At 37.3% G+C, this 26,203-nt stretch overlaps 1 protein-coding gene across 4 annotated transcripts in view; it reads right to left on the bottom strand.

Annotated features, from left to right (window-relative positions):
- Positions 1 to 23,839, bottom strand: part of LOC129757253 (probable beta-hexosaminidase fdl) — a 138,387-nt gene extending 114,548 nt beyond the window's left edge. For 2 of the 4 annotated variants that reach the window (XM_055754413.1, XM_055754414.1), the window contains exons 1-2: positions 23,612 to 23,839; positions 22,313 to 23,349 (exon numbers count right to left, since the gene is read on the bottom strand). The gene's annotated coding sequence lies outside the window, so the exon portion shown is untranslated. The remainder of the gene's footprint in view (positions 1 to 22,312; positions 23,350 to 23,611) is intronic. The other 2 variants (XM_055754412.1, XM_055754415.1) reach the window with 1 other exon arrangement.
- Between the last annotated feature and the right edge of the window lie 2,364 nt (positions 23,840 to 26,203).

The raw sequence follows: 26,203 nt of genomic DNA, 5'->3' as shown, positions 1-26,203 counted from the left end.
CTCAAGCCTACTGAAGCATGTAGCGTTATAATTAAATATGTGTAGCTATTTCGTCTAGAGTGTGTAGTCGATCCTATCAATAGAGAGAACAAACAGCCAAATATGCACGCTCTTTTTTTTAACTCAAAATTAAGTATGACCAAGGTTCAAAACATAGTTCGATTCTATGAACTTAAAGTTAAGTACCATTTTTCTTCCTTGCGATGGATCAAAAAGGAGTTCGAACTGCGAACTCAAAATTGATCCCTTTTTTTCCTTCGGCGAGGGATCAAAGCTGAGTTCGACCTTATGAACTAAAAATTGAATTCTCTTTGTTGGACTGAAAACACTTAGCGAGTTCAGTTCGAACCGGAACAGCAACCAACGAACACGTCGCAAAATTTTGTCGTTCCGGAACAATTACCGGAAGACTATGAAGGATTCATAATGAAATGCATGTTCACCGTGTCAGCGTAAAATTCTGTCCGTCATTGTCATCATATGGTGAGCGGTTTGGAATGTCCGGAAACTTCCGGATGAGGTTTACTTCCCGTGGAAGTAACATCCGGAAGTTTTCTTTGACCGGGAGTGTCAAAACCTTCCACCGCTCTGTAATTGCAATGCAATGTACCGGAACAGCAACATCCGGGTACAAAACAATTTTAATCATCCTTTAATTCCCTGAAAATAAGCTACCCTCGAAAAAAAGGATAAATTCGAGTTCGGCTGCCGAACTTAGTATTGAGTATGCCTATCAGAACTTAGTTTTGCTATTGCCCAGTCAAACTCAAAGTTGAGGGATGCCACCGAAGTGCTGTTTTGATCCAAAACTACTTAATTTTGAGTTTAAAAAAAATAGCGTGTGCGTGTTTAACTTCAAGTGTGTAAGCTGTCAAACGAAAACACATGGGAAACGTAAACAAGCATCGAACAAAACAACATTATTCATCGCTATTGCTGTTGGTTTCGCGCAGAAAGTACCGAATTATTCCGCACCGGCTGAAGGTGAGCAACAAATTCTCCTCAGCGCACAGGCAACGGTAAAGTTGAAGGCGACGGCACCCAACCTGAGGAGCAACCGGTCAATCCGAGCAGAACAGAAGCTTGCAACCTGTGCTAGTAGTCATTGCCGACTGTGCTCATAGTTTGTCATCGCCGACGGCCCCAACTGGGTGAGTGACGAATTAGCACTTAAGAAAATTATGAGAAAAAGAGAAACAACATTTGGTTTTCTACAGGGCCGTTGTTGGAGAGCCGAGTGTAGTTGTTGAGAAGCTAAATTCCCGGTTTGAGCCAAGCAGCTAGCATGTAGCCAACAGACCCAGCTGCAGACGGTCGGAGGTGCTCCGGGCAGCTGATGTGCGCCCGTGAAGCAGTGTTTCCAGTTCCTGTGATAGTCGTCCCGACGCAAAAGCTGTGCCGAACCAACTGTGATATGGATGTTGTTCGTCTTGTTTGTCAGTTCGTACACTAATGTAGGAAATACGGACCCGTATTTGGGATAAAATAATGTAAGCAAGCCTAGGTTTTGAATATGTCCTATTAGTTTGGGTATAAGTTTTGGGTTTTGCGTGTTTGTGTTTTGGGTAAAAGTTAGCCGTGCAGCACACACTGAAAGTCAGTGGTGCTCAACTTGTTTCAAGCAGTGAATCCATCTGGATCAAAGTGCTGAGATGTGTACAGTACGTCACGCAGGATCCGATACTGAGTTGTCCTTCCAGGGACACAGGTTTGATCTTTTTCACGGAAAAATCTGGAAAATTTTGAGAATTTTTTTTTACTGTAGAATATTTTTGCTGACTCTTCTTGAGCAATTGGTAATAGTTAAGTGGCTCAGTAGTAAAAATCTTGGCGTTGGCGAAGAAAACACTGTGAAGAGTTGAAGCAGCATGAACCACTTACTGGAAAAAAGGATGGAATTCTACAGAAGGTAGGGAGGGAATAGCTCAGCTATTTTTATCAGTTCAACCTGATTGACAGGATAACAGTGAATTTTACTATTATTTGGTTGATTTGATTTGATTCTATAAAAAAAGGTCCATCTTGTTGAAGTATTCATAAAAAAAATACGGGAACTTTATTGTCACCCGGTATACATTTTTCATTTGGAAAAAAATTATCCTTATTCTTATGAGTTTAAAAATTCGTGGACAAAAATTTGAATGAAATACAAAACCAAATATGAATAACGATTTCAAAGCAAATCAATGCTAATGTTATGAATTCGTCTTGATACATCTTTGCACCTGAAATAATCAAATCACAAAATTGAATTGAATAAGTGCTTTGAAATCAAATTTTCGAAAGTGATGGAAAGTATTAGAGAAACATGAGGTATCAAAGAAAGAAAGAACATAAGCCGTAAATATCGTGAATTTTTCGAAAAAGATAGAACGACTCATCGGCAGGACTTGTACCCGTAATCTCCACTTCAGTACAACGACGCGTTACCCAATTTCACCACGGTGAACGTGATGGAATCGACCGACACGAGCGTACATGTCGAGCTCCAGCGATAATCTTTTTCGAAAAATTTATTATATTTACGGCTTATGTTCTTTCTTTCATCGATACCTCATGTTTCTCTAATACTTTCCATCACCTTCAAAAATTTGATTTCAAAGCACTCATTCAATTCAATTTTTTGATGATGATGCGAACCGAAAATCGAGAATCCTAAACTAGATATAAAATACGAAAGATGAAACCAGAAATACAGTTTTGATTTTGATAATAAGAAACTAGAACCTCTGAAATAAGTTTGATGTTATTTGAAATTTAATATTCGAAAATAAATAAACATCAAAAATTTAAAAAAATTAAATCTCTAGCAGGATTTTGAACCTGGGATTAGTTTTCGAGGTTTTGGCATCAGTTCTGAGTCAAGAATGTTCCTCTTGAATAACCTTACGCAATCATCGAAATTTGATTACAAATTCAAACTTTTCAGTGTAGAGCAGAACACCTCGCTCGCTTTTCCTGGACCCTCATTGGGGAGGGGATGGTTTAACACCCCCCCCCTCCCCCTCGAGTTCTTTTTTTGGTACTAAATCGTTCACCAGAAGATCCTTTTTTAAAGAACTGCGATTTTTTCCTCAATAAGATAAAGAACATTTTCGCTTTGAAAGTCTTTAAATCCTTAACTTTTATTCATTTGCTAAAATTAATTCGTAAAAACTTTAAACTTTAATTCGATTATTTCATTTTTTTTTTAATTTTAATTTCCTATTAGTTGGAATAGTTTTTTTTAATATAAAAAATTGATTTTCATATGTAGGCACTGGGAGGAAAACAAAACAAAAATTGAACACCATAGCAACTTATACTTTTGCACGCAGGAAAATTGAAGCAGGCTAAAAATGCTTGGTAGATAAGGAAATTTCTATATATTTTTCTACGTGTCATTAGAACACGTGGAGTAATTTTTGAATGCTAGCGCCTCATCACAACCAGTGTATTAATCACTTACTAAGCAGTTAAGACACGAACCTTTGGTTGATGGAATTGTGGTTCAGAGTTATATCAGTTTATCAGTGGCGTAATTATCGGCATAAGATTCTCTGCCGAACCGGCATTAACAAGCTTTCTAATAACTGGCATTGTCCTCCCAGTGCAATCGCATTGCATATTTCAGGAAGAAACTAAATAAAAAAAATTATCTCATTTACTATCACAAGACAAAAGCAGGATGGAAACAATCAGCCAGCTAGGATATTGTCGAATGATGTACCGATCGCTGTGTGTGTATGTAAACCGACATTAGAAAAGAAAATTCCAACCGGCGTAAAAAAAACCCCAGCCAAGATGCAATATGCGTGTGTATTAGAGTGCCCCAAATGACCCGACATTTGAAAAAGTTTAGCGCTGCAGGCTTAAATTGATCCTTGGCCTAGTACAAGGTCTCATGCCAAATTTTGGCCAGAACGGATCATAGGAAGGGGTCGCTCAACGAGCCTAAAGTTTGTATTTGTTACTTTTGTTGATTTTGGGACATTTTGTTCGGGAGGAACTCGAAATTCAGTTTTTCATGAATAACTTCGGTCCCCTTCGGCCGATTTCTTTTGAAAGCGGTTTCTCTTAAAGCCTGAACTATGACAAATATTTCATTCGAAGATCGATTCTAGTAAAAGCACAAAAGTTATTAAGCTTCGAAAAATAGGTACCTTTTTCAGGGTGATATTCATCACTATTAATGAGAGAACTGCTTTGAACATTTTGACGCAGCATTTACAGCGATGAATATCACCCTGAAAAAAGTTACCCCATTTTTGAAGTTTAATAACTTTTTTATCATAAGGCGAATCGAAATGCAGTCTCCGGATGAAATATTTGTCATAGTTTAGGCTTTAAGAAAACCCGTTTTCAAATAAAATCGGCCAAAGGGGACCAAAGTTATTCATGAAAAACTGGATTTTCGTGTTCCTACCGAAAAAAATGTCCCAAAATCCCATACAAACTTTGGGCTCGTTGAGCGACCCTTTCCCGTTAACCGATCTGGCCCAAATTTGGCATGAGACCTTGTATTAGGCCTAGGATCAATTTAAGCCTGCGGCGCATAACATTTCACAAGTTTGAAATTTCCCATACAAATTTGAGGCAGTCTAGTGTGTATGTAAACCGGTCGCCAAAAGCAACAGTTTCTAGTTTCCCATTCCCAACCCATTCTCATCCCTTTCCCATCAAAGACAAACGAGGATAAAAAAAACACTGACCAAACGGCAGACGACCAATACAATGGGTTTTTTTTTTTGGTAATCGGCGGTGGCGGAAAGCCTATGACATTAAACTTCCGTTTGCTAACCGACTCAGATGGTGCACTAGGTAAGATATCGGACTGGCAAGCCGAGATAAGATGTTGCAGTGAGTTCAATTCCCCCTGATTTTTTTTTGGATAAATTATCCATTGGGATGAAAATCCCATAAATTGTTTTTCTTGTTGCGCTTGAATGTAGTGATCATACATCAATTTTTTTGGGAGCTCGAGTCTTAACACCAGTAGTGCTTTTCCAATCATATCATTCTCAGGGAATCAAGAAATCGTTAACTTTCATTAGAACTTGCCGATGAAAACACCCGTGAAGGAGATTTTCATCCATCAGTGTACTGTACTCATACTCATCATTAACAAATTTGCTTTCGATTAGTTTTGCATTCCGATTCAAACTTATCGGTAAGTGTAACGTTAAGGATAAGTTCTCCCTTCCTCGCAAGTAGTAACAAGAGAAGATTGGTCATTTTTTGCATTCAGATTTATTTGTTTAATTCAAAAGATGGTTTCGTTTATGTAACCTCCGATTGTAACTTGCGACCCGTCTAGTTAAAGGGTTTTGCTTGGAGGTGACAAAATTAGTGTTAGCAGATCGCTAGTACAAGTTTCTAGTGCTAGTACCGCGAGAAATTAGTTTAGCTCCGATTTCAACTTGCGACCCCTCTAGTGAAAGGGTTTGACTTGTAGGTGACGAAAAATAGTGTCGCGAGATCGCTAGTACAAGCTACTAGTGTTAGTACCGCGAGAAATTAGTTTAGCTTCGATTTCAACTTTCGACCGGTCAAGTGAAAGGGTTTGACTTGTAGGGACGACAACTAGTGTCATGAATCCGCTAGTATAAGCTACTAGAGTTAATACCGACAGAAAATAGGTTAGCTTGATTTCAAATTGCGACCCGATTATTAAAAAGGAAGAAATTGATGAGAATTTATTTAAGCAGTTTCTCGATACAAGCTTGTACAACTTAGTACTAGTAGATTATTTCTACCAATAATGACACTAGTAACTTGGTCAAGCGATCTCACGTTTCAAATTTTTGTCACCTAGAAGTCAAAGCCTTTCACTTGACCAGTCGAAAGTTGAAATCAGAGCTAAACTAACTAGTTTAAGCTAACTCCTATTAAAACGAGAAACTTCTCACGGTACTAACACTAGTAGCTTGTACTAGCGAACTCGCGACACTTTTTTTCGTCACCTACAAGTCAAACCCTTTCACTAGAGGGGTCGCAAGTCTTAATCGGAGCTAAACTCATTTCTCGCGGTACTTGTGCCGTTAATCATCACTAATTTTTTTTTTGCTATAATTAAACAATATTACGATAAGGATCTCAATGGAAGAAAATTTCCTTTAAAGAGATCCATTTCTTTTTTTTTTAATAATGTTAACTAATCAAATATTATGCTACATTTACTTAAGTTTACTTATTAATAGTTAAAAGTACGACAAAAGAAAACTACGATGCTACAAAAACAAACAAAATTTGATTTAAAAAAACTGGTTGTTGATCGACTTTGTTTGTTTGTTTTAACTATTACGAGTTACCAGAACCCTCAAACATTGATTTATCATCGCGACGAGCGCTTTCTTAAGACGTTACGCCCGAGAATTTCAAAATTTACCTTTCTATTTAACTATTTCAGTTGGCCTTTTCTGCTGATGTAATATCGATTCGGTCGGTTTGCTTCAGTGTGAGCATTTTGAAATTTTTTTATCTGTTGGTGGACCGTCGGAGTCAAATTAATGTGAAGCGAGTTATCTTTATCGTCAATGGAAACAGATGAGAAGTAATCGCTTTCTCATATTTATCGCTAAGTGTAACACAAGGGATAAATCAGTTATCAGTATCAGATCAGTTGGATTTTGGATTCCCTGATCATTCTTGGTACAGTGCACTTTTCAGCACATTTTCGGCACAGAGATGCTAAATAGGCATTGGATTTTTGCAACCTCTTCTATGGGTGTAGTGGCTATAAGCAGGGACCAATATTCCTACTAAGTATTTCTATCAAGGAAACATACCAATTTCGTTTAGTTTCATGTGGAACACGACTTTTCAATAATTACAGAAATTTTTACAAGATAAGCTGTAAAGTAAAAATAAAAGCTGTCGCGTGCCCCTTTCAGAATATGTACGCGCGATCAGTTTACTCAGCAAATGCAATTAACTTGTTACAAAGTTCGTACAAACATGTGACAGATATCGTTCAAATATGTCGAAACTCGGGTGATGGTGGTTTAATAATGTTTACTTGTGGAATATGTTATTCACATGCATCCATCCACTCTTCTCTTTAAATGTGCCCCATCTTCCGGCGCGTTCTCTTCGTTGTCATGATGATAGAACGCATTCATGACCGGGGCCTTTTGTTGACTTAATGATTAGTGTGCAGGTATACCGGTTTGTTTACACCAGTTCAATAAAGCGTCCAACTGAGCAAAGAAGATGGAAATTGGCCGGTTCCCCCGACACGCCAAAGAGGGCTTGGCCGTTTCAAGCTATACAAGACTAGGAACGTGAATACCGCGGCCTCTGCTGTGCCACTATGAATACATTAGGAAAAAAGTGTATTGTCGTATGAATGAATGGTAGTCTAAATAAATAATTATTACTGCTTTGAATTCATGAATGGCTAACAATCGTTTGGTCCGTTTCAAAAGGTTTGTGGGAGTTCGAATTCGGGAAATGGGTTTAAAATTACCTTCCAAAATTGGTGACAATTGAATCACAAAACGAACCGTTACTGATATGATTCAGTTTTCCGATAGAGAATTGTTTAATGGTTTTTGTATTTATTTCAATGTAGAGTTCAAATACTCTACAATAATACTTTAATTTGTCCTACCAACATCTAGATTTTATGTAGAACAAATTTCTCTATGTAAGAGGTTTCATTTCATAAGATCTCAGACACAATTAGTTGAACTTATTGCAATTTTGTTACGCATGGGCGAGCGCTAATCCAAACATAAACAATATTTGAAAAGTTGTTATTCCAATTTATTTAGTCATTGGTTTGCATGTTCCGTGACTAAACACCATACGTTAATGAGTTAATGAGTCCATCACTCATATTTACGAACAAAAAAAGACTAGAAAATGTACAAACTAGTTTTTGCAAAAACATGGTGTTGTTACCTGGTCATTTATAGTGGATCTTTTGTACATACAGTACCGTTCATAATTGTATAGAAATTGGAAACAAGCGCACTGTCACTTAGACTTTGCACCTCCATAACTTTTTACTCTAATGATATTTTTTTGATCAATTTTTTTGCGTTAGATAGATCAACTATCACACCATTATAACACAAAATTTGAGCTTTCTGGAGTTTGTGTGGCATGAGAAACAGTAATTCTACGAAAATCAGACTTTTTAGACCTTTCCCATTCAAACTGCAACATCTCTGAAACCACTTTTTATTGAAATTTTGCAGAGTGATTGCTGAAGTATAAAGCTAGCATGTCTGAAGTTTTCGAAAAGTTCTATCGATGAGATCAAAAGTTACGCGAGGTGCAATATTTCAGGCGTGAGCCTTGAAATGCGATTTCTATAGAATTTTGGACGAATGTTTCCATAGGAAAATCATATTCTCTGTTTAACAACCAGTAAATCTATTTCAACCGAAAAATCACAACAATATCACGAGATTCTGATTTCAAAATACAAATGGACCATTTATTCCATTTTTTATTTTCTTCATTGCTTTTGCCAGACATTTTTTGTATGATTGGTGGAGGAAACAATATTTTTCTCATGAATCGTCCAAAATTCTATAGGAATCGCATTTCAAGGTTCATACCTGAAATATTGCACCTGGCGTAACTTTTGATCTCATCGATAGAACTTTTCGCAAACTTCAGACATGCCAGTTTCATATTTCAACAATCACTCTGCAAAATTAAAAAAAAAAATGTTGCGTAGTTTCTGAGATACTGCAGTTTGAACGAGAAAAGTCCAAAAAGTCCGATTTTCGTAGAATTACTGCCTCTCATGCCACACAAACTCCAGGAAGCTCAAATTTTGTGATATAATAGTGTGATAGTTGATCTATCTAACGCAAAAAAATTAATAAAAAAATATCATCAGAGTAAAAAGTTATGGAAGTTCAAAGTCGAAGTGACAGTGCGCCTGCTTCCAATTTCTATACAATTATGAACGCTACTTTACATAGACTATCTACTAAAACCATTGATACAATTGTATAAAAAGCAGATTTTTGAGCTGAATAGATTTTACTACCTAAATTTATATCAATTCAAATAAAAAATCACAAAAATACAAAAAACATCGGCTTACCACATTGCCCGAGACCAAAAAGCTGAATTGAGAATGAGCCTCCTGGTAATGGACGTTTCTGGCAGCAAAAGATGTCTGGCAGCAAAAGGTATTAAAAAATTGTACCTACGCGAGCAAAATTTTACTAATCCTGAGAACGCTCATTAAATCCAAGAAAATGTGACGATACTAATTAAACTAACTAACATCATGAGTCTCAATGGAAGGATATTTCCTTTGAAGAGATCCGTGTTAGGACGATATTTTACTATTCTTTACAACAGCAACAAAAAAATGACAAAAATTAATTAAGAATATTTTAATGTCTTACTTAGACTACACATAAATTATTGTTACGAAAATGAGTATAAGTACCTAGGTACTTAACACATAAAGAACTGCGAAGAAATCTAAGCCCAAAAACACCAAATTTGGCATTCTCTGTCTCAAAAACGACTACACTAAATTCTACAAATTTAGTTTCTTTGAGTTATAGAAAGCATTGTATACAATTATGTAGAAAAAATTTCTTGATAAAATGTATCACATTTGAGTTAATCCCAGTGAAGCGCACTCGCCTTGAGCGAAAAAAACGAGATATCTCGTATTTGGCCCGCAATATGTTAAGACTAGCTTTGTTCGATTTTTTAACGACATAATTGAGGTTCGAATATTTGGAGTAATTTGTTTTTGAACGTGGATCGAGAATTGGTGCCTTATAATTCGTTAGTTAAGGAGTTATATTTTGTCTGACCAATGAAAAAAAATCTTATTTGACCTAAGGTAGCTGAAGATCGACATCGTTTTAATTGATTTGAGTGGCAAGTGTTGTGATCTTGTTTGTAAGCGTCAGATTACACTTCCATCGAGTTTTTTTTTAAATTTGGCGCGTGTAAAATTGTAAGGTGACCCATGTCTAAACACGATTTAGATACAATCCTGCTCACTCCGAATGACGTTAACAGCTGATTTCTGCTGGGTTTTGTTGTTTACAGTTTAACTTAAGACTTTGTGTATCATGAGCTCCACTTTTCATAATTTTCGTGGAAATGAAAAGGATTTCCCCGGAAAAGCGCAAAAATACCCAACATTTCGCTGAGTCAGTCAGAGTTCAGTCAGTCAGAAATTAGATACGGAAATATGGAGGAAAAAGTAGCTTCGTGGACCCAAAAAATTCTTACCGGAAACCTTGGAAAACAGTGGACAAAACTTTGAACCGGAAAGTCATGCTTGCTTATGCCAGTAAAAAAACTGACTCAATTCGGGATGTGGCTAAAATCGTGGATCCCCTTTCAGCACTGTCCATCATACCAAGGTAAGATTGGGTCTAACTAAAGTCATATACTTAAGAAGCAGAAAAAACCAAAGCCAAGTCAAAAATATGCTGCTTCCTTCAAACCAAGAGCTCGTAAATTATTCAACGATCAATTGCTGAGTGGAAAATCGATGTGCGTTATCATCGACGACGAAACCTATTGCAAGTTTCATTACAGAACGCTTCCAGGTGATCAGTATGGCCAAAGTATTGACAGGTTGGCCGAAGTATTAGCGAGACGAAAACATTAATTTTACTGCAAAATTCGATAAAAAGGAAATGGTTTGGTATGCTTCCGGGCCGCCTGATCGTACCGAAGAAGATGAATCCGCCAAATTGTCCTCAAGCGCGACCGATTGAAACTTTTTGGGCCCTCACCAAATCGTATTTGAGAAAACATTTGAAGCTTGCAGATTCTTTCAAAAACTTCGCAAAAGACTGGAAAAAGTGTCCAAAATCATCGCAGTCTTCTATTAAATATTCGATCACTGGCCTACGATTAACAAGAACCTAAGGAGTGTATTCGAAAAAAAAAAATTCAACACTTTGTTTTGTGAATTACTTTTGAATGTATGTATGTAAGGGGTCAAGGGGTTTTAGAGATAGCGAGCAATGAAGAAATTTTGTTGCTTTAATTTATGGGCAACACTTGCGCCATCTATAATGCACACTTTGAACCACCTTTTTCTGAATCAAGGCTATTTTTGATTACGTTTTCTGTTTCCTGAAGCTTGGCATTCAAAATAACTCAAAGTTTTGAATTTGGTTGAAGGTCTAACGAATTTAGCCGATTGTTCTCCTGCGGCACAAAAACCACATATTTGACTTTTTATTACTTCACCACCGTTTTTTCGTAATGCCACGTATCCAGATCCAACTTAATAAAGTATAAACATTGTAGGACCTATTGAAGTGCTTTTCAGAGAAAACGACCGCATTTGGAGGTAACCTTCTTTGTATATTTAGCCATTTATTGTGTCACTTGTTATGTAACACTGACTGATTTGCAGCTTCCACAGATCGTCAGCCTCACTCACCAAGTTTTTTCAAGTTTTTCTGCTTGTTTAACTTCGCGAAATATAGGCGAGACTTGTTAACGAAAAGTTTTTTAGTTGAAATCCTGCCAGGTGACCGCTAAATAGTTCGTTTTGCTGTCCATGACGATTTTTTTCAAAATATCTCCCCACAAGAGGTCCAAACATTTTGGGCACGATTTGACTACCGTATTTTGTTTATTTAACCGGTGGGCAGCTTTTCTACCATGTAGATATGAATTCAGGCCTATTTATAAGTCAGCTAGACGAACCACTCAGAAAAAAATGACTTTTTAACACTTCCTCTATTCATATTTTAAGATTAAGCTTGAAAAAAGCTCTCACATTCCCCTCACTTCATGGAACCAATCATCTTCACTTTTATTTTTATTCCAATTTCAGCTCACTATTGGATCCTCTAAGACTTCTTTAAGAAATAACCATGTGAATTTTGGTCAAATAGTTGATTTCCAGCTGTTTTTGGGCCCCCCACTGGAACTTTTCTGGATTATTCTCGATTCTGCCCAAAAAGATTTGTCAAAATCTTCCTGAAGTATTCAGTATTGAATGCTATCTCAAACCACTTGACAGATTGTCACCAAATTTTATCAACGTACACATCACATTACTTAGAAGCTTCACTGTAAATTTCATCAATTTTTATCCATGCATTCAAAAGTTATTCATAAAACAAAGCATTTTTTTTTTGGCACAATTTTTCCGTATGTTTGGATAACGTGTCGATATTAAGCCTACCCCCATTCTGATGTACTGTAGAAGTAAACTATACAGAATTTGTTCCTAAATTGTGTTAATACTGTTCATTTTAAATCGAGCTTAGACATATAGGGACACAGTCGAAAAATGATTTTTTTGTATGATAGTTGTTGAGTGTAGATTATCAAGGACATACAAAAAAAGTCACAAATATCTACTAGAGGATAATAAATATTATGGAATGTGGTTGAGTAAATGAGTGTAGTTGGATAAAGCAAAGGAAGTTGGAGATATTTAAAAAAAAACGGTTTTGTAAGGTTGGATTTTTTGGAAATTTGATTGAGGTGCTCCAACTATTTGAGGCACATTTAGCAAGAGTGAATGAGTGCTAAGTAAAATTTCAACAGAGCATGTTGAGGTACAAAGTTTCCTAAACTCCAGAGTTCAACACAGAGAGAAGGGATTTTTTTTATCTCAAAATGTTTTATGTGGCAATAGACTGAGTCGATTCGGGGTCATTTTTGAATTTCTCAAGCCCCGGTGGCCTTAAAAGCTTCCATTGGGTTCAATACTTATCTATGGTTTTTCGAAGAATTTTCAAGTAACGTTTACAAGAGTAAATTTGAACTTTCAGATTTTTATGTCAAAATTAAATATTTTCTTCTTAAAAATCCACATTGATTTTTGTTTCTTTTGTGGAACCGCATGGATGCATGGTTTTTGCGTCAATTTATACATTCTTTTGGGAAAATTTTCTTGTAGGGTTGAGATATTCCATCGTCATGAGGCGTGAAGTTGTGACTGTGGAGACTTTTGATTCGTTACACTCATTTGACTGCTCTTCAAGTGACGGACTCTTAGGTTGATCTGGCTAACGTCTGCTTCATTTAATATTGGAACACAAACAATTGCGTGTAGTTCAGTCATTTATAAACGAATTCATAATTTGTTTTTCATACAAATGTAGCATTTTCTTTACTCTTTCATAAAAAAAATTAAAAAAATTATTCATTGCTGTTTCGAAGAAATTCTCGTACTTTTCCCGTAATACGGCACATTAGGCGGCGCACAGCCTTTTCGTCCACCGTTTTGGCGATTTGATTCCACCAGTTCTTCATTTGAGTCATGTTCCTAACAAGTTTTCCCTTTGCCTTAAGCCTCCGCTTCGTGATTGCCCAGTATTTCTCTATCGGCCAGAACTAGGGGCAGTTTGGGGGGTTGAGGTCCTTCGGTATTACGCTGACCCCGTTCGTTGCGTACCATTCCATAATCGTTTTGCTGTAATGGCAGCTTGCGAGGTCCGGCCAAAACATTACTGGACGGTCATGGGCACGAATAAACGGCAGAATCCGTTTCTGTAGGCACTCTTTTTTGTAGACTTCTGATGTCATTGTCTTGTCAGTGAGAAAGACTTTGGTTTTCTGTCCACAACTGCATATCCCCTGCCAAATCATGTACTTACGGGCGAATTTATCCGCAAACACGAACTTAAATTTTGCAGGTACATCCCCCCGAGCCGTCGCCAAATAAAATTTTTGACCTGGGATTTGCCCAAAGTCCGCCTTCACGTAGGTCTCATCGTCCATCAGAATACATCCGTCGAACTTGGTCAGCACTTGGTCGTACAGATTTCGAGCACGGATTCTGGCCACATTGTTCTGCTTCAGCGTCCGATTTGGCTGTTTGCTGGCTCGGAATGACCTTATTCCTTCCCGGAGACGAATTCGTCGCACCGTACTGTGAGCGGCCTGGAACTTATTGGCCAAATCGCGGTCTGAAAGATTGGGATTCCTCTTGACGGCCTTGATGACTTTTCCACGCAGTTTCTGGTCGACAGTTCCACTCCGACGATTCGAATGCGGTTTCCGAGCCGTCGTCAATGTTTCCTTGTACTGCTTGATAACACGCCATACGGTATTTCTGGGCATTTTAAGCTGTTTAGCTAGCTTCGATGTCGACAACAATGGATTTTCAAGAAAACTGTGCACAATTTGATCTCTCCGTTCGGCTTCCATGGCGGTTGTTTACAAAATGCTATCGTTCGGTGTTATGACATAAATACATGGTGAAAGGTAATGAATTTCCCGACACGTGGGTGAAAAAAGTTTCCAAATCCGTCCACTAGGAGCGCCACAATGAGCAAAAGAATTTGTTCCAATATTAAATGAAGCAGACTTTACAAGCGTCGCGTTGCGTTCTGCATTCTAATAAAAAGCAAAGCAAAACATTGGTATGTCATACTGGCGCTTTGAAATTCACTACAAATCACCACTTTTTTACACCTGCTACACAGAAAAAATTTTTGACTATTACGTGTCACTGAAACTGCAACCTTGAAAATAAATCAACATGTAATTAACAAAACCTGTAATTTTAAATTGTTTTCCTTGAAAGTTAACGAAGATTAATTTATTATTACATTATTATTGCGTAATTTTACAGGAAATAATTTTTGCTGTGTAATGCTTGGGATCGTCTCCTTTCTTTCGGGAGCCATTGAGAGCTCCAGATCATGATCCGGATTGCGAGAATGGCAAAATTACAACCACCAATTTCCTTGCTTTTTTTGCGATAACTTAAGAATTCTTGAGAATTTTCTCACCGATTAGGATATTATTCGGTTTTTATCACAGATTCAAACGGAGATACAAGCTCTGGGTTGGATTTTCAAAAGCACAAAAGCGACTATCACAATACTGAAAGTACTGGAGTTACATTTTGAACGCTTGCGCTCATTCGCTCTTTATGCCTCTGAGAATTTACCGCATGGCTCATAAATAACATTATTATATTTTTATGACAAAAAAGTATTGAAATTAAACATATTTATTCATATTAGAAACATTTTTTAAAGTTACGTAATATAGAGGCGAAAGTTGCTTTATATTGGGTTACGTTATATCGAGGTTGCTTTAAAAAAAGGTGGCTTTATATTGAGGTATTACTGTATTGCTTAAAACCCAAAAACACTGGTTCAAACCGAGAAAAAACTATATTAATATTGGATTTCCAACTTGTGGCGCTACAAAACACCCTGGCATCAGTTTTGTCGTGCTTCTCGAAGCGCTTAGTATGTCAGGTCTGCGCTTTTCCCATGGAGAGTATATGAGAGCAGTTATTTCACGTGCTCAGGAAGCAAACACACGCACCTGTATAGAAAAAAGCAGTATCATCAGCCAAATAACCTAGCTGTCTGTATTAGTGGAAGATCATTGATATATAGAAGGAAAAGTATCGGCCCTATATTGCTGCCTTAAGTCACGTCAACGTAGACGTTTCTAGCACTGACCACACTGACTGGACACTCGATTTCGTTTGCTGGATAATTTTTCCAACAGTACGCAATGTCGATTTCAGAGTGCGCATCGATCGATTTGAAGAAATGCTATCCCAGTTAGGAAATGCCACCCAATTTTAAAAAAAAACAGGCAATTTCTACTATAAAATCGGGCTAAACAGGTACATTTTTCCTACAGGGCTTTTTTTGTCAAATTTTTCAGGTTCACCAACTGTCGTCGGTATTGCGAAGTGTCATGTCAGTGTGATCAGTGTTTCTAGATTCACTTTCTCTTCCTATGATAACGACAAATTGTTTTCGGTTATCGAGACAGCTTCTAATGACTTAATCCCTTATCACATATTTGTTCATATTAGCCAACAAAATTTCATGATTAAGCCCTTCGGAGGCTTTTTTAAATCGAGAAATAATGCACCAACTATATTTTTGGAATCGATTTCCTTGATTATTGAGTCAACCAACTCAGAGATTGCAATGAGAGTGCCAGACCCGGGTCAAAACCCCTAGTAGTTTATAGAGAATATTGTTTTGATCGAGAAAATAAATCATCCTTTTTACCAGTAATTTCTCAAACACCTTACTGGAAACGCTTATAGTTGAAAATGGCCCGTAGTTATTAGAATCATTAGAATCACCAGACGTTGAAATAGGAGTAACTTTGACTATTTTAAGGCACTGCGGAAATCTGCCAGTTTCAATGATTGACTTGGAAAATTCTGTGAAAATGTGAGAAAATTTAACGTTATTATTTTGTAACTTGATTTTCATTGGTTGTTTGTAGCAACAAAGAGTTTCGCACCTCGTTTATATTAGATATGATTTAAAAAATCGGCTCGACTTTCAGTCACACTAATCGGTTGACGTCAGATTATCCTCACAGAGTTGAAATTTGCTGAAACACCATTCTAGGTGGCAGCTTGAAGAACCTATAACATGGTGGACTATAACTGTTTGTACCAAAACAAACAAACCACAAAAACTCACATGAATGTAGCTCTACTCATTGACTGCTGAAACATAAATACGAGCCCTGAATATGTATGCCACATTATGGAGCCGCTCTAACCAGAAGCTTGAATGAACGAAATGAAGGGAATGATATTTATAAAAAGCAAACTGAAACACCCTTTCCTGGGTACGTTGAAAAAAAAAGAAAAAGGGGGGGGGATCAGCAAAATATGTAACATGCCTGTTCGGAGATGATTTACTGGAGCAAAAAACTTAGGGTGAAAATTCTTCGATACATTTTTTTTCCAGTTGAATTGCATCAAACCTTATACATATGTGCAGCGTCAATGGAATGTGACGTCCAGGGAATAAAGATGCATTTTGACTCTATTTTCGAGGATACTAGGGCTTAGTATGGGTAAGGTTCGTGGAAGGAAGGTTGAAAATGAACTTCCTAAATACAAGTTTTGAACATAAGCGGTACATTTTTAGAATACAGAATTAGAAATTTAAATTTGAAGTTAACCTTCATCCGTCCCTGAAATTTTTACCCGTTGCAGTCCCTGGGGCGACGATTTGACACTGCTGACTAAACCAATGTTTCTCTCTTGTTTCCCAACAGATTTCCACAAAATTCATAGTTTCTGAAACCTCGTTATGTAACTCAAAAATTTTGTTTGGGCATTATTCACCTACAACACTTCAGTTTTCCGTTGTTAATTAAAGTCTAATAAACAAAAATCCGAAAAAACATGCTTTGGAAAAAAGACTGTAGATCATCTATGAAATTCTCAGATAAAAATCCACTTAGTGTCCAAAAAAGCTGAAGTTAGAAGCCATACGTTGCACATTAGAATATATTTTTTTTGAAAATTTTGTAAGATCATGACCACAAAAAATGTAAAAAAGTAGTTTAAAAACCGTACTTTTCAATTGATGAACCGTCGAAATTGTTTGAGTCACACCAGATAAAATTTGAAAAAATGGATTGAAAAAAATGGCGTAATTTTGGCACAATTTTAGAATTTTCCATTTTTTATTTTCATATTTTTGTAAAGTATAGCAGCCCTTGTATAATTACACCACTAGAATCTATTTGAAATTGGCTTTCTGGAAAATATGAATTTATCGCGGAAATCTTGAATTAATATACTCAAAATCTAGTGCAAAGTTGTATTGTATTGCAAGAAAATCAGAAAAAGTTGCATATTGACAAAAAGTTAAAAAAACTACATTGAAAATTCGTCACAAGTTCTGTGTTTCGTATTTTGATAATAAAAAAAATACAAACATGTGCCTAATTACGTCAACTTTTTAATCTTCTTTTTAAAATTTATCGGTTATGACTGAAACAATTTTGACAATTCATTGATTGAAAAGTACGGTTTTTTTACAACACTTTTCAACATTTTTATGGTCATGATCTTAAAAAATTTCAAACAAAATATAACCTAATGTGCAAAGTATAGCTTCTTACTTAAGATCTTTTTGACATTAAGTGAAATTTTTTCTGAGCATTTCATAGCCACGGTCTTTTTCCCGCAGCAAGTTTTTTTTCTTAATTTTTTTTTTTTCTTAGACTTTGAATAACGGAAAACTGAAGTGTTGTAGGTGAATATTGTCTGAGGATCAAATTTGAGTTACATTACAAGGTTTCCAAAACTATAAATTTTGTAAAATTTGGTTGAGGAACAAGAGAGATATAGCGGTGAAGAAAGAAGAGTTAAGAGTGTCAAATTGTTACTCAAGGTCTGATTAGGGAGTTTTTCTTCCCTGGGCTTTCAGGATGCATCCATAAAAAAGTAATGATGCAAAATTAAAGATTTCAAGAATTTGGTGAGATTTGGGACTATCTTCTTGGCACGCTTATTCCACATTTTCAGGCCGTGTACCCAATTCGGAATTCAAAACAATGTATCTTTGTATTCCCTCAACTTTCATCACTGTTTATTCTCATATCAGAGGCAAATCTACCAAGCAAGCCTCACTAAAAAAATAAATTAAATTACTCTCACCTTAATCCGTCCTCGCATTTTGTGTGTTTATTTTGTGAAAAACTAAAGCTGTTCTCTGAACATGTTGACAAAATATTTTGTTCACCTTTAAACTTTCCACTCGACATGCATTTCTTGTTGTCCATCGAACGCAATTGAAATTTAAACAATTTGTCCAGACTGTCCTCTCAACTCGCTTAAAAATTCTATCGGTACGATCAGGCTGTCCTCTCAATTCACCTTTCAACTTTAAGCTATCCTCTCATCTCGCTTGAAATTTCTATCGATACGTTAATGCTGTTCTCTCAACCCGCTTGGAATTTCTATCGATACGATCAGGCTGTTCTCTCAACTTGCCCTTAAATTTCAAGCTGTCTCTCAACCCACTTGAAATTTCTATCGATACGTTCAGACTGTCCTCTCAACTCACCTTTTCATTTCAAGCTGTACTCTCAATTTGCTTTAAATTTCCATCAATATTTGCATTCTGGTGGCCTCTCAACTCGCCTTCCGAACTCAAACTGTCCTCTCAACCCGCTTGAAATTTCTATCAATACGTTAAGGGAGTCCTCTCAACTCACCATTAACGTGAGCTAATGGCCACCACCGCTTGAAATTTTTATAGATACGTTCAGACTGTCCTCTCAACTCCCCTTTTAACTTTAAGCTGTTTTCTCGAGTCGCTTGAAATTTCTATTGATGAGTTCAGGCTGTGCTCTCAACTCGCCTTTCAGTTTCAAGCTGTCCTCTCAACTCGCTTGAAATTTCTATCGATACGTTCAGGCTGTCCTCCCGATTCGCCTCTTATTCTCAAGATGTCCTCTCGATTCGCCTTTCAATTTCAAGCTGTCCTCTCAACTGGCTTAACATTTCTTTTGATGAGATCAGGCTGCACTCTCAATTCACCTCTTAATTTCAAGCTGTCCTCTCAACTAGCTTGAAATTTCTATTGATACGTTCAGGATGTCTTCTCAACTTGCCTTTCAATTTCAAGCTGTCCTCTCAACTCGCTTGAAATTTCTATTGATAAGATCAGGCTGTCCTCTCAATTCACCTCTTAATTGCAAGCTGTCTTCTCAACTCGCTTGAAATTTCTTTAGATACGTTCAGGCTGTCTTCACAATTTGCCTTTCAATTGCAAGCTGTCCTCTCAACTCGCTTGAAATTTCTATCGATACGTTCATAATGTCCTCTCAACTCGCTTGAATTTTCTATCGATACGCTCAGGCTGTCCCCTCAACTCGCTTTTCAATTTAAAACTGTCCTCTCAACTCACTTTTCAATTTAAAACTGTTTTCTCAACTCGCTTGAAATTTCTATCGATACGTTCATAATGTCCTCTCGATTCGCCTTTCAATTTCAAGCTGTCCTCTCAACTGGCTTGAGATTTTTTTTTTATGAGATCAGGCTGTCCTCTCAATTCGCCTCTTAATTTCAAGCTGTCCTCTCAACTCGCTTGAAATTTCTATCGATACGTTCATAATGTCCTCTCAACTCGCTTGAATTTTCTATCGATACGCTCAGGCTGTCCCCTCAACTCGCTTTTCAATTTAAAACTGTCCTCTCAACTCACTTTTCAATTTAAAACTGTTTTCTCAACTCGCTTGAAATTTCTATCGATACGTTCATAATGTCCTCTCGATTCGCCTTTCAATTTCAAGCTGTCCTCTCAACTGGCTTGAGATTTTTTTTTTATGAGATCAGGCTGTCCTCTCAATTCGCCTCTTAATTTCAAGCTGTCCTCTCAACTCGCTTGAAATTTCTATCGATACGTTCATAATGTCCTCTCAACTCGCTTGAATTTTCTATCGATACGCTCAGGCTGTCCCCTCAACTCGCTTTTCAATTTAAAACTGTCCTCTCAACTCACTTTTCAATTTAAAACTGTTTTCTCAACTCGCTTGAAATTTCTATCGATACGTTCATAATGTCCTCTCGATTCGCCTTTCAATTTCAAGCTGTCCTCTCAACTGGCTTGAGATTTTTTTTTTATGAGATCAGGCTGTCCTCTCAATTCGCCTCTTAATTTCAAGCTGTCCTCTCAACTCGTTGAAATTTCTATCGGGCTGTCCTCTCAATTCGCCTCTTAATTTCAAGCTGTCCTCTCAACTCGCTTGAAATTTCTATGGATACGTTCAGACTACCCTCTCAACTCGCCCTTAAATTTCAAGCAGTCCACTCAAATCGCTTGAAATTTCTCTCGATGCGGTCAGGCTGTCCTCTCAATTCGCTTTTCAATTTTAAGCTGTTCTCTATACCAGTTTGAAATTTCTATCGATACGTCCAAATTCAAGCTGTCTTCTCAACTTGATTAAAATTTCTATCGATACGTTCAAGCTGTCTCAACTCACTTTTTAATTTCAAGCTGTCCTCTCAACCCGCTAGAAATTTCTTCAAGGCTGTCCTCTCAACTCGCTTGAAATTTCTATAGATACGTTCATGCTGTACTCTCAACTCGCCTTTCAATTTCAAGCTGTCCTCTCAACTGGCTTAAGATTTCTATTGACGAGTTCAGGCTGTCCTCTCAACTGACTTGAAATGTCTATCGATGCATTCATGCTGTCCTCTCAATTCGTCTCTTAACTTCAAGCTGTCCTCTCAACTCGTTGAAATTTCTATCGATACGTTGTCCTTTCGATTCGCCTTTCAATTTCAAGCTGTCCTCTCAACTGGCTTTAGATTTCTTTTGATGAGATCAGGCTGTCCTCTCAACTCGCCTTCCAAATTCACGCTGTCCCCTCAACTCACTTCAAATTTCTATCGATACGTTCAGGCTGTCTTCCTTTGCTTTAACTACTCTTTTACACAGTTTTTTTCCACGAAGGAAAATAAATAAACTCTTTGTAAGAAATTTGTATGTTCAAGTGTCAGTTGATCAATATTTTGTCAATATTATCACTCTAAACTTCTTATGTTGCCTTACTATTCCGTCTCTCAATCGCTTTTACCCCTGAAAAGGGAACTTCAAAAGAATTTAAAGTCAAACATATTGAGCAAACAGGAAATAAATATGCTTACTGTTGTAAAAGATAACAATTGTGCAATCAAGTGGAATGACGCGCTGTATCATTTGAGGAACCATCTTGGAAGTTTAATAAATATTATTCGGGAAATGCGGAGACAAAAAAAGTAGGTAGGTAACTGAAATAGGCACTCAAAACCACAAAATTATTGGATAATTATAGCTTTTGCGAATTGGCTTTTAAAAAAAATGTTAAGAGAAAAACGGTTTTACAATTTATTTCCATAAATAAGTCCCAAAATTGTAAATTTAGCGAAAACGGAAGAACTTTGTTCAATTCAATCACACAAAGCATTTACGCCCATCGTCCCCATTACTCATAGAACTGTATGCAACGATGATAAAAAGAGTGGCTTGGTTGCCTAACTGTTTGCAATTTTCTCGCTCCCTTCTTCCGACGACGACAGGAAAGTCTTTGGGGTTTACCGATTGCAGCAGCAGCACCCCTCAATATTATTAGCGAGAGGTAGGTCGGTCTTGTGGTTGGTTGTTTGGATGGTGCCTAAGCAAGTCCAATCTAGGTACAAGGTACCCACTGTTGGTAGGAAGTTGGGAAGCAACCCTAACATGCAGAAGGGCACACAGAAATGCTCCACTTCTGACGACGACGGTTTAGGGTTCCCCCCTTTTTTGCCATCGTCAATCGTCGGCGCGGTACATATCATAATGTGTTGTTTGTACTTTTACTGGGAATGGCCCAAATGGGGATAGGTACTTTGCCGTTAGTCAGCAGAAGAAAATGCTCAAAGGGTTGAAAAAAAAAACAAAAAAAAACAAAACAGCATAGGGACTTTCTCTGTTAGTCTACGGTCGATGTGTTCCACTATATTAGAAAAAAGGGGGGACTATATAACATTGGATTGGGACTATGTGCTACAAAGATGAAGGGGGGTCGAGTTGTTAGTCTCGCCTTGGTCTTCGATTGACGGACGAAATATTGATTTAATAACCCACTTTACCTGCTTTTGTTTCAAAGATGAGATCCGCGAAGGCTGGGTACTTTTTTCTGGCTATCTCCGCGTCGAAACGAAGGGTGTTATTTCACTCCAACCGAGGACACTTTACTTGGTCCCTTTGCTAAGGGTAGTCGATAGCAGATTGGCTAGGTTGAAGGTATCCCAATCGTATGTCTGTGTCGTCTTTATCGATAAAATTGTCGAACCGCAACGCGACGAAATTCAATCCTTCCACGCAATCAATTATGGATCAGGTTTTTCGCTACGTGCCTTCATCTACTTTGACATTTTCTCTATCACAACATCCTTCCCTTGGTCGGTTTCACTAATGTGTGGTGTGTGGCCACTTTTATTTCGGGGGACACTTATTTTTTTTGCACCATTTCTTTTTCGCTAGCTTTTGCTTCACATACTCTCTCGGGGGCATTGGGTTTAATTCATTTTTTCTTCTTCAACAACAACCCACCAGTTTTCCTTCCCCGATGAAACACATTCACTTTCTTTCTGCAGCGGATCTCGTTGTCCACGCACAGAACTGACCCTTCCTTTTTTCCCCAAGAACACTGTCAGCACACCCAATTAAAGAAAGATTTCCTTTTCACTTCCCTGGCCACCGACAGCCGAATTGGCAAAGAAATTAATCTTCCGTGGCTCAAACAGCTTTCCACAATAGCCGAGAATCGGCACCGACCCCCAGAAATTGGCCAATTTTGCAATTTTTCTGATTTAAGTTACGTGTGTGGCTGAGATGTGACACGATCAACGCTACTCTGACGGATCTGCGAATGGATAAGTGTATGGATGGGCTGGCCACAGCACAACAGCTGAGGCGGTGCGGCGACGAGAAGTGGCCCCACCACCACTGGGTCAGGTGAGGGAAGGTTTATGCCACGGAGTATTGAGGTTTCCTGCTCTGCCGATTTGTGTGCAGCTGCGAGGCAAGCTTCTGCTGGCTGGCGATGATGTGAATGGGAGAGAACCCCGTCGCCGTAAAACCTACACACAACCGAAACGTCCGAAGATCACGGTGGGTTTCGGAGCTGAAATTAGGGACGAGTCAGGATCAGCGAATTTAAAACATTATATTTTTTTGAAGAAAAAAAAATTCGAATATCAAAACTCTAAATTTGATTTCTAAATTCTGAATTACAATCAGCATTCTGTTTCGGGATTCGGAATCTGAATTCGAGAATGAAATCTGGACAATTCCATCTCCAATTAAATTTTGTCCTTTTAACTACCATAAAATCCCACTGTCGCCCCTAGACACTTTCGATTGCCCCAAAAACAAGAGGTTCTTACCGAAAAATTATGTCACTGAATTAGCTCAGCACGCCACAGCATCACACAAATTTACCAGGAATCTTAACTTGAATTTCCACAACGTAAACCTTATCAATTAATTGCAAAACACCCCGAAACAATGAATCGGATTGTTCTGTCGGACGTCAAACGATTTTCACGACAAAAAAACTAGTTTCTGTGAAACTTGTGCGCTGCATATACTTTTTAACGCGAAACATCAGAAAATCTAAACGGCGAAGCGCAGAGATTGCATCAATGAAAAAGACGTATACGAGGGAGCGACAGATGAGAGAACTCGCAAAACCGTGCAGTGAGAGAGCGTTTCGACCAAAATGCGAGCATAAAAAATGTAAACATTGAGATTATGTGGATGTATTGGTGAGAGAAATCTCGAATTTTGAATTTTTGAGAGCAGCGAAAATTGGTTGAAAAGGAAATGTCAAAAAATTAGAACAATTGCAGAAACAGAGCTGGCGGAAATTGAAAATTTTTGTACTAAATTTAAATTGTTAAATAACTAACAAAATTAATAAACTTCGGGCCGAGAAAAGCCACTTTGTGTTCCAGTGAGAGATGGCTGGCGGAACTTGGACTACATATTCGAAATATACCTTTTCTCAAACGCTATTTATCCTGCTCTATAATTCATTTCATTTCAGCAAACAAAACGAGTTTGGATCCTTAAGGCATGAGCCGTTTTATATAAAAAATATCGAAAAAAAAACTAAAATTAAAAAAAAAACTATGATAAATGATAAAAAAAAATATTTTTCTTATTTCAAATCACTAGCTTATGGTTATGAAATCAAAATGAACATTTTAAAATTTAAAAATCATAATTTACAATTTAGTATTATAAGTGGCATTATCTAATGAAAATAATAAAAGTTATAGACAGGTAGATTAGATTCAAAAGCACAAAAAGAGTTGAAAATGAGCGAAAAGCGTATGAGAAAACTTCTTGCTATAAAAGATCGTTTGATCCTCATTGTATTTTTGTTTAGAAGGTTTTGTTTAGAAAGTCGATAGGTCGATTTTGAATTTATCTGTACAATAATACATGGATGGATCGAAACACGTGTTTCGTATCCGATCAGGGAATATTTATAATATTTATAATATGTAATATATATGGGTGTATGGAAATAAATTTTTCTTTAATTTATAAAGGTCATGGCCACAAAAAATGTAAAAATGTGTTGTAAAAACCGAACTTTTCAATCAAGCAACCACCAAAGCTGTTCCAGTAAAAGTAGAAAATTCTTGAAAAATGAATTTAAAAGTTGACGTATTTTGTGACATTTTTGCATCCTTAAATTTATAAAATACGAAACACAGGATTTAGCCGTCAATATTCAAATGCATCCATTTTTCGAACTTTTTATCAATCTAAATTTTCTTGGATTGTTCTTGAACCTGAATAAGATTTCGCACAAAATTTTGAAAATGTTAACACAAGGTTTTCGCAGTAAAACTACATGCACAAAAAAGGCAATTTCATGCCGGTTTAAGTTTTATTTAGTTTCGATTATAGTCATTTTACCACCTTTGTGGCATTCGCGACTTAATATCAACGCTGCGGTTGGCGGACAGCTATTGAAAGACTTATCCGGTACAACTGTTTTCGATGTCTACTCTTGGGCTCGAACTCGCGGACATCGACTCAGGAAGTAACTGACTTGACTTAATTAATTAATTAATTAATTAACTGACTTGCCAACTAAGCTATATCTCAAGTCCATGCCGGTTTTAGTGATGCAATAATTACATTGGCGTTGAAAGGCTTGACAAAAATATGATAATAAATAAATAATTATTAGGCGTAATCATCATTTGAAGCAATCCATTCAATAAAATCGGGAAAGCACTCGCCGTACTTCCTTGAGAAGATACGGAATAATTTGAGTGTTTTATCAAAACGTCGCTTTACCATCATCTTTGTTTGGGTTCCCTCTTATTGTTCGATAGTGGGCAATAAGAATCCACGTGAAACCGTCTTCAACGAATTTCACTATTTGGTTCGAAGAAACTCTCTTGTCAACTGGCAGCGCAAATGGGTTGAGGATGAGTTGGGTCGGTGGCTGCACCCGATTATCCCAAGGGTAAGCCTTAAACCTTGGTTTAATAGATTGGACCTGAGTCGAGATTTTATCGTCTCATGTTCAATCATTATTCCTTAGATGCGGTACTCTATCGTTTTGACATTGCTGGCAGCAATTTGTGTGGTTGCGGCCAAGGTTACCATGACATCGAGCATATTGTTTGATAATGCGAGGTCCAGCTTGTCGCCAGAACGAATTTAATAGACTCCCTTCGGGCCCGATGAAAACCACCTAATGTTCCAGTGAGAGATGTACTAGCTGTGCTCACAGAGAACAGACGTACAAGCTAGCCCACGAAACTTGTGTAAAATTTCCAGCGGCATTAGTTTAATTATTAGTTCATATATACGATTACGCCTTTTCGAAAACTGTACACTTGAGAATTTGATTTGTAACTTTTGAACGGCGCAATAGGTGCCACTGTTTAAAGTCAATTTTCAACATATTTTTTGGATGTCTGCATTTGAAATTTTACACACTTTTTTGA

The sequence above is a fragment of the Uranotaenia lowii genome, chromosome 3 (assembly GCF_029784155.1).
Source record: "Uranotaenia lowii strain MFRU-FL chromosome 3, ASM2978415v1, whole genome shotgun sequence".
Lineage (NCBI taxonomy): Eukaryota > Metazoa > Arthropoda > Insecta > Diptera > Culicidae > Uranotaenia > Uranotaenia lowii.
This window is presented reverse-complemented; position numbering and strand designations above follow the sequence as displayed.